This window comes from Notolabrus celidotus, chromosome 1 (genome assembly GCF_009762535.1).
Source record: "Notolabrus celidotus isolate fNotCel1 chromosome 1, fNotCel1.pri, whole genome shotgun sequence".
Classification (NCBI taxonomy): Eukaryota; Metazoa; Chordata; class Actinopteri; order Labriformes; family Labridae; genus Notolabrus; species Notolabrus celidotus.
The window spans coordinates 20,772,389-20,780,393 of NC_048272.1; the positions used below are offsets into that span (position 1 = coordinate 20,772,389).

The following is an 8,005-nucleotide window of genomic DNA, read 5'->3' on the forward strand; positions in this document are numbered from 1 at the left end:
TTCTCGCTCCAGTTCAGCCTGGCAGCACAGCTCCACATTATTTCAGTTTTCAAAGGCTTGATTTGGAAGACCTCTAAAGAAAGGATTTTTTTAAAGACTTCTCCACTTGAGATAAGTGCATGAACACGTTTTTGGCATCCTGTTAGGATACACAAGGCCGAATCCTTCCATGTGTGCTGCGGGTCAGAGATAATGGCGTCCTTTTGTCAGTGTGTTTTTTAAACGAAAAGTATCGTCCTGTCAAGGTTTGGTTCAGTCCCTAACGCCGGAGTAGGAGCAGAGAATATGCAGATATGATCTCGCTGAGCTCCCACATGACATGAAAAATCCCTCCAGGTCATTCACCTACTTTGTGCAGCCAAGAGAGTTCTGTTTCACATGTGGTTTCCAGTGTTCTGCTTTTGAACACTGACAGTTAACAGGGAGAAAGTGGGAGGTAAGCGCTGAGGGACAAACAAAGCAAAGTAAAGCCTGCTTTTCACTGCGAGCAGAAGGCAAACACTCCAACGGGAAGGGTGTGTGGGGGTGAAACACAGTTCACACTGTGCGGATGGGCTCAGGATATTTATAAAGCCCACTAGGCATCACGTCAGGAGATCTCTGCAGAAAAATGTTGTTCCCAGATGGACCGCCTCAGCCAGAATTATTTATTACAGAGCAGCTTTTTAGATTATGCAACAGTGTCGCAGCACGACTGAACTCCATGGCTCGGTGTGTGTTGCCAGCAGCCTGCCTTGCTCAAGGTGAATCAGATGTGGGTCAGATGGAGGGCAGCGTCCTCTCAGCGCCCTCGCCTGAAAAACAGAGCAGAGGGTTATACAACGTGCTGTTGCTCTCCCCGTGACAAAGAGAGACATTAGATGAGCAGGTTACAGACCTTCACTAAACCACAGACGCTGATAAGACTGACAGGAATAAAAATAGAGGAGATACCAAGCATATTTTCTTGGCTTATGTAAAATAGCCGACACTCTTTAAGGGGTTCATTTGGCAAATAAAAAACCTGGATCTATGACGAGGCTGTGTTAGACAGAAAAAAGGCCTCAAAAGCCTGCAGGAGAGTCACGTGACCAGAGTCAGCGGCCTCTGTGAACTACACCTGAACTTAGCTAAATGGAAACAGACCAAACACAGAGTCTGCGTCAGGATGAAAGCATCCCTCCAGAGAGCTGTTAGTGAGGGTTTTGAGGAGAGGATGTGGGTTATCAAGCAGCCAGAGAGCTGAAGAGCACTTTTTTTAAATATTTGAGTCAGCATGGGGCTTAGTTATATGTCTGAGGAGAAATCACACTGAAAAAAACCCTCACATCTCCGGAGTACAATTTGTCCCTCATTCTTAGCTCTGCCGAAAGTGGAAAATGTACTTTTTGCCAGAGGTCTAGCACATATGGATCCCTCATTATCCGGGTCTTCAGAGGTTTTTTCGACAGATAGCTTTCATGTCTGCATTTTAAGATGATATCAAACATCGCAGAGAAGAATGACAAAAGCCTTGCATCCACAGCTGCATCAGTCAATTTCATCACATCGTTTTAAGACTTCTCCCAAAGATTATTTCCTCTAAGAGACGACACCTACAAAAGAAAGCGGGGAAATACTTTAACTCTCTTAAGTCTGAGACGTCTGCAACAAAAACATCCACATAAAGTTGAGGTAGAAGCCAGCACAGAGGTTTCGGTGCAGCAAAAAACAGCAGCAGCAGCAGTCATCCTCCCACGCGTGACACGCTACTGATCCCAAAGGTGGGCGCGAGTGTTTGTATTTCACTTGTGTGTTGTCCAAGTGCAACGAATACTCCAGAGTCCAGAGAGAGGAATGAGCAATGGATGGAGAAAGAAAAAGAGAGAGGAAAGAAGGAAGGAATAGCCAGTTTGTGTTTGTACCCTTCACACAGAAGCCAAGAAGAGTAATTGCCCGCTCAACACCTCGGAGGTGAAAGGTTGGCGGGGAATGCGGGGGGTGGTCGCCCAGCCTGCTGTAATTAGCCTTGCAAAAGGACAAATGAGTCTCCCACTAGATCACTCTGAACATGTCAGATTTAAGACCTTACAAGATATTATCGGTGATCCTGATCGCACGATAGGCCGCTCTTAGAATTAGAATGGAAATACTTGGCTCAGGCTTCGTGGTTCTCAGAGCACGCTTGTTTTGCAGAAGTTATCTAACTCACACGGACAGGAAGCAGTTTTTTTCATGCAGCCTCGAGTGGCAAAAACAGTTTTGATACTTTCCTAACTCGTTCCATGAAGTATCTAGACGGGGGCATCTGGGGGTAATTTGGTTGAAAGAAGGAATTATACATTGAGTAATGTGCAACACAGCTGTCCTCATGAGACTTGATGGGGTTTTTGTGCAGCATTTCATCAAAATGATGAAAAACTGCACAGCGGCCTGTTTTGAATTGTCACAAATCCCTGAATAAAAGAGCAGTCATTTTTCAATTAGACAGCTCTACCATACTTTGCGGACTAAAAAAGCCAAAATGTACGTCTCCGGTTCGATTAGACTGGGTTTCATGTTACAGAGGGATCCAAACGTTTGCCCGTTTTCCTGCCACCGCTCTGCTGCCGGGCTTGGATGAGCCAGACTGGACTGAGATTGAACTGAGCCGAGGAATTCCAACATCTGGCTTGTATCTACAGCTTACGGTCATTTGGATGCAGTTGATGGTTTCCAGTAGATCCACAAAGACTGGATTGTTCTGGGTTTTTGGGCCTTGTCTGCCTTGGACTGGGAGGGCGTGGTGCTCTGGCGCCTGACTGCCACAGCTGGGCCTGTCTGTCAAATCCTCATGTGACACACAAGACTGAGTTCTCCCCCAGCGTGAGAACTGGGAGAGGGATTGGGGTGGTCACCACATGACTGGAGGGGGCTTCGATGAAATGTGAGACTGAACTGTAAGTCAGGGTTAAATCACCGCTTTAATCATATATTTAAAAAAGACGGGAAATTCCACTTTTCACAGCTTTTTTCTTCATTAACAGAGGCGTATGAAATCACTCTGCTTTCAGGGACTGAGAGATGACAAACACTCGCCTCAGTCAGCTAAAACCTCACTCTGGTGCCTCCCTCCCCCAGCAAAGGGGGGGACATGGATCTCGCACACTGAGTGTGTGAACTCTGGCTGAACCCCTGGGTGTACTGTTTCAGGCACGCTCTGACAACCTCGCCCCAATGACCCGGCTCGCGACTGCACAGTTCACGGGGAGGTCCTCTACTCACGCACAGCCCACCCCCCCACCTTCCCTCCTCCTCCACCACCTCCGACTCCCACCTCTCTCTCCCTCTCCCTGCACCCTCCTTCACCTCTCTCTTCTCAACTTTTCTCAATCTCTCCCTTCATGCTGTGTTTTTTCACAACCCCTCCTGCTTTCTCTTCTCTCTCCTTTTCTATCACACTGTTGTCAACAAGACAGAATCTGTCTGCCGGCATCTTGAGGAGACGGGACAGGTCCCGCAGACCTGCCAATGGAGACAAAATGTCTTTAAATACCAGACACTTTTACCTCCTTATCAGGATGCTGGAATGAGTTTCCTTCAAAGGATAAGAAAATGTTCTCCTGCACAGAAGTGGCAGACGAGTTTCATTCAGATGTGCTCAATAAAATCAAACACAGCCAACAGGAAACGACTGGAAAACAAAATAAAAGAGACAAAACATTTAATCAGATTTGAGACTTTTCTTATGACTGAATGTGAAGAGAAAAATAGAACATGTAATGTGTCAAAGTACATGTTTCTGTCCTCTTACTTCACTGTTGTGTTTTTTTCACTGAGTGCTGCTTTTACTTCACTTCTACTTTGATGCATTTCAGCAAGAAAAAATGGAACTTCTACTCCAGAGTCCAGCTTTTAGTAACTTTAACAATAACATGTTGGTATGATCAGCATATATGATGAAGTGTTAAAGAAAGCAGGAGTTTATGAATCATTTAAAGTGAGCTCAGAGTCATTTTTGTGCCTCACATTCTGCAGTTTCAGCTAATTTTTATTCCTCAAAAGACAAAGAAAAAGGGAATTATGAGGCAGAATTAGTCATCTGAGGATTGCTCAATGTCTCACTTTAAATAAAATAAGTTTTTATTTAATGTAATCAACAAAACTGTTTTAAAAAAGGGGAAGAAAGATGTCATCCGACTCTGGGAGTGAGTCTCTGGTTGTGTTTATTTTCAGTGCAAAGACTCAAGTCTTGATTTTGACCTGCTCTGATCTGGATAACATTACTATGTTTCTTCCTCAGGCGGTGAGTCATGGGCAGTTCCATTGGTTTTCGCTCATGTGGCAGAGGAAACATGATGATTTCAGAGCTGTGCACATGCTGGTCTTTGACTTACCGCTCCAGGCTTCAAGTCAACGATAGTTTTTGAACAGTGAGATGACCTCAAACTGCTCATTCCTACATGCATGATATCCTTTAACAAGACAGGTAAGGGTCTTAAGAACAGAATAGAAAGCTCCTGATAGTGTTAAAAAATAAAAGTATTAAAGTCATTGTGAGGAGTTTTGATGTAGTTTGACTCTGGCGACCCCTGTGGACAGAATCTGTAGTGTTTTTCCAGGATGAAAACTGCATTTCCCATGAGCACCGTCACCCACTGTGGTAAAGATCTATCTCTCACAAGCAGCAACTTACAGTCTTAAAATATGAAGCCCATGCAGAAGTGTTATAAACTGCAATTCCCTGAGCATCTTGAGGCTGGCTGAAGAAACACCAGAACCACATACACACCCATTCAAAAAAGACAATCTATGCATGTAGCTAATTTCTCTATCGGCACACACTGTACGGGTGTGGAATTTTTTTCTAACGCGACGGTTCAGAAGATATTAAGATTACGAGTTTTGCTCATTTAAGGACATGACTGACTTGATTGACAGGCGGGAACACATAGCTGTTGGCTAGGAGGCTCAAACTCCGCCTCTTTACCTCACACTTTGAATGGTTGAGTTCTGCATTACCAATATGGCTGCCCGCCGACGATTGGCTTCAAAACAGCGCTTAGGAACAGATGGGTGACGTCACCGGTACTACATCCATTATTTATACAGTCTATGGTCTCTTACCAAAGCGTGTATATGTTAAGGAAGCTGATTAATTAATAAATACAGATCTTCTTTTTAACACTACTTTTCTTTGTATTGATTTGTGCAATTTCAAGTTATTTACTTTAACGTAAACACAACTAAACTTCAACTGAATTTTAACTGCTAGTTAGCTTACAAAAGATGAGCAGACGTACCGGTTAAATGTTACCCGTCACAGGCGTGGTGTCATGATGTGAGCTCCGGCGTCCGAAGTGTCTAAATAAGGTAAATATGCACACGGTTTAACTCTTTGGTCCTCAAAGAGCAGTGAAGCATTCCCACTCCGGCATAACATGAAATCCTGTTCATACCTGTTTAGCTCTTTTAGGTAGCAAAGCCCTGGTTGTAGAGTTTCTCCATCTGGAACAGTACGTCTGTTTGCTAATCTCGCTCCAGTATCAGCCATGAAACTAAACATTATACTGAAATAAGATTATCTAAAAAGGAAAAACTCCTCCTGTTTGACACTTCGGCATAAACATGAAATCCTGTTCACAGCTAGTTAGCTCTTTTAGCTAGCAAAGCCCTGGTTGTTGAGTTTCTCCGTCTGAAACATCTGTTAGCTAATCCTGCTTCAGTATCAACCATGAAGACAAAACATTATATTGAAATAAGATTATCTAAAGAAGAAAAATTCTTCCTGCTTAAAAAACTCACTTCTCGTTACCAAACTTCACCAGCAGAGCTCTAAACATGAGCCTGGTTTGACTCAGCTGATCTTAAGAATGGTCGCTTTAGCGTTAGCTTTGGCATTGTCCAGCGACAAAGAATAATATCGAACATCTATTTAGTATTACTGGCTATGGAGACTGAGTGTCATCCTCATTTACCCATGAGTTTAGTTTGGGAAGTTAAGGATCTACTTCTGAGGGTTTTGATTGAAGGTTTTGAAGCTCTGTAGTAAAACGGCACTGTTAAACACTAGTTAGCATAGCATTAGATACATGCCAGCTAATGTCACATGTGTGTGCTGACTGCTAACTATGACAAGGATGGTAAAACATGTTGTAACTCACCATTCAGAGACCAGATGAAATGAGTAGTTAAAGATAACCGGCCTTCTGCTTCGTCCTCCAGACACTCTGCAGACACACAGTGAAAACGGGTCAATACCACACAATGAGCTGGTTTTGGATCTAGGTTTTCTAACTGTGAGGGATGTTTATTTTCACTCGCCATGCTGGCTTTAAAACTTGAGAGAATCAGTCATTAAAAATACCTTGAAACTAAAATATCAGAGTGAAAACATGCTGACTGTTTGTGTCACGTTGTGTCCCGACACCTCCTAGTGGCCTCCTGACGTGAAAGGAAGTAAACAAACACTTCATAAATCTCAAAAAGCATTCCGTCTCTATCAATGTGTGTCTTGTGCCGTGTCATTGCTCTTCACCGCTGATCACCCCACCAGTCATCTCATTAACTCCCTGCCAACCTCTGCCTAACCCCTGGTACCGGCTTTACTCTTGACATTATGGGAGGCTCCACTTATCCACTCAAAGGACCCATGCTGTGCTGCCTGTGCAAACTGCCTGATTAGTTGGCCACCCCTGACTTGCTGTTTGGTCTGCGAGAGTGGAATGATAGATTGTCTCTCATTCGTCTCTTTCAAAAGCCTTTACATGCCTCTGCTGCATCTGCACGGTTAGCACATGCACCTGGTGCTCGTGTAACTTTGAGTTCACTCGTGAAAAGTCATTTTTTTGAAGTGAAGTCGGGCTGAATGGGCGTTAAATTGCTTTTTATGGTTCATTTATGAAGCTAGAAAAATAAACCGCTTTCAATTTCTCTTCTGTAACTGGATTTCCCTTTCACTGGGTCTCCTTTTCACACTGCAGAGCTGTTTCTGCGCCCAGTGAGAATAGTAACCTGAGCCTCTACAAAGACACACAGGGATGAGAGCTTTAAAAACAAACCTTCATCTGACTGTCAAGAAAATATTTATTGGTGGAGGTGGCTCTCCTCACCCTCCCACCCCCCCAGAATGACCTCCGTTTACCCAGGGCATGCCCTCGTTCCCCACACACACCCCGCAGAACTCCTGCTGGAAATGGGTTTGTGTTACAGGGCCCCTGGGGGGCTCGCAGCAGGGGCTGGAGGCCGTCAAGAGCAGGCCCCTTCAGCCATGGACAGCTCCTCCGCTCTCGCAGAGTCAGCGAGGGAAAGACCTGAACTTGGAATGACCCCAGCAAGCAAAGTCCCCGATGGGTTCATCCACAGGCCAAAGCTCCGGTTCCCCTCACCCCTAAATTTTCCTGCTCTCCTCTTTCTTTTCTTTTTTTTCAAGGACCTGTTTTTCCAACTAGACCAATACATTTTCCAGAGAAGTATCACCACCCCCTTAAACTGCCCCCCCCCCCCCAATCCTTTCCTGCTTCCCGTCCTCCCTTCCTCCCCCTTCAACACCATCAACCTCCCAACACCGCCACTCAACAGAGTCACCTAGTTAACTCTTCTTACTCCTCTGACGAAGAGAAGAGGCCTTTCATGTTTATGACCTCTTCAGATGCTTCCTCCTTTTTACAACTGCCAAACTAAAGTGAGGGAGTGCAGAGAGTTTATTGTGGCCTTATCATGTATGTGGGAGTTTGTGTTTCTGTGAGATAGAGTGAAAGCCTGTAATTAAACAAGAATGTGTTATATTACTGAGACCACCGTGCTACTTTGAACTACCTGCATTTATTCAACAGTAAGAAGCTTCTTTGTAGTTACATTTTCCAAATTTGTATTGCATACTGCATGGGCGTTTGATGGTAGTCAGTAGTATGACTGTTCTGTTGGATCTGTTCTGCAGTATGTTGGTCTGGCGTTGATGGATTTCTGGTTTTGGAAAGTGGAAGTAAACAACAGCCAAGCTGATAGAGAAACTGCTTCTTTAGAATCCACTAATGATTTCTAAAGTTAAGAAGTGGTTTATATGTAA

At 44.3% G+C, this 8,005-nt stretch overlaps 1 long non-coding RNA gene across 1 annotated transcript; it reads right to left on the minus strand.

Moving 5' to 3' along the window:
• Positions 1-640: 640 nt before the first annotated feature.
• Positions 641-6,382, minus strand: LOC117822681. Its single transcript, XR_004633241.1, has 3 exons — positions 6,305-6,382; positions 6,102-6,167; positions 641-794 (listed from the first exon to the last, which is right to left on the minus strand). It is a non-coding gene; the product is annotated as an uncharacterized LOC117822681 (long non-coding RNA).
• Between the last annotated feature and the right edge of the window lie 1,623 nt (positions 6,383-8,005).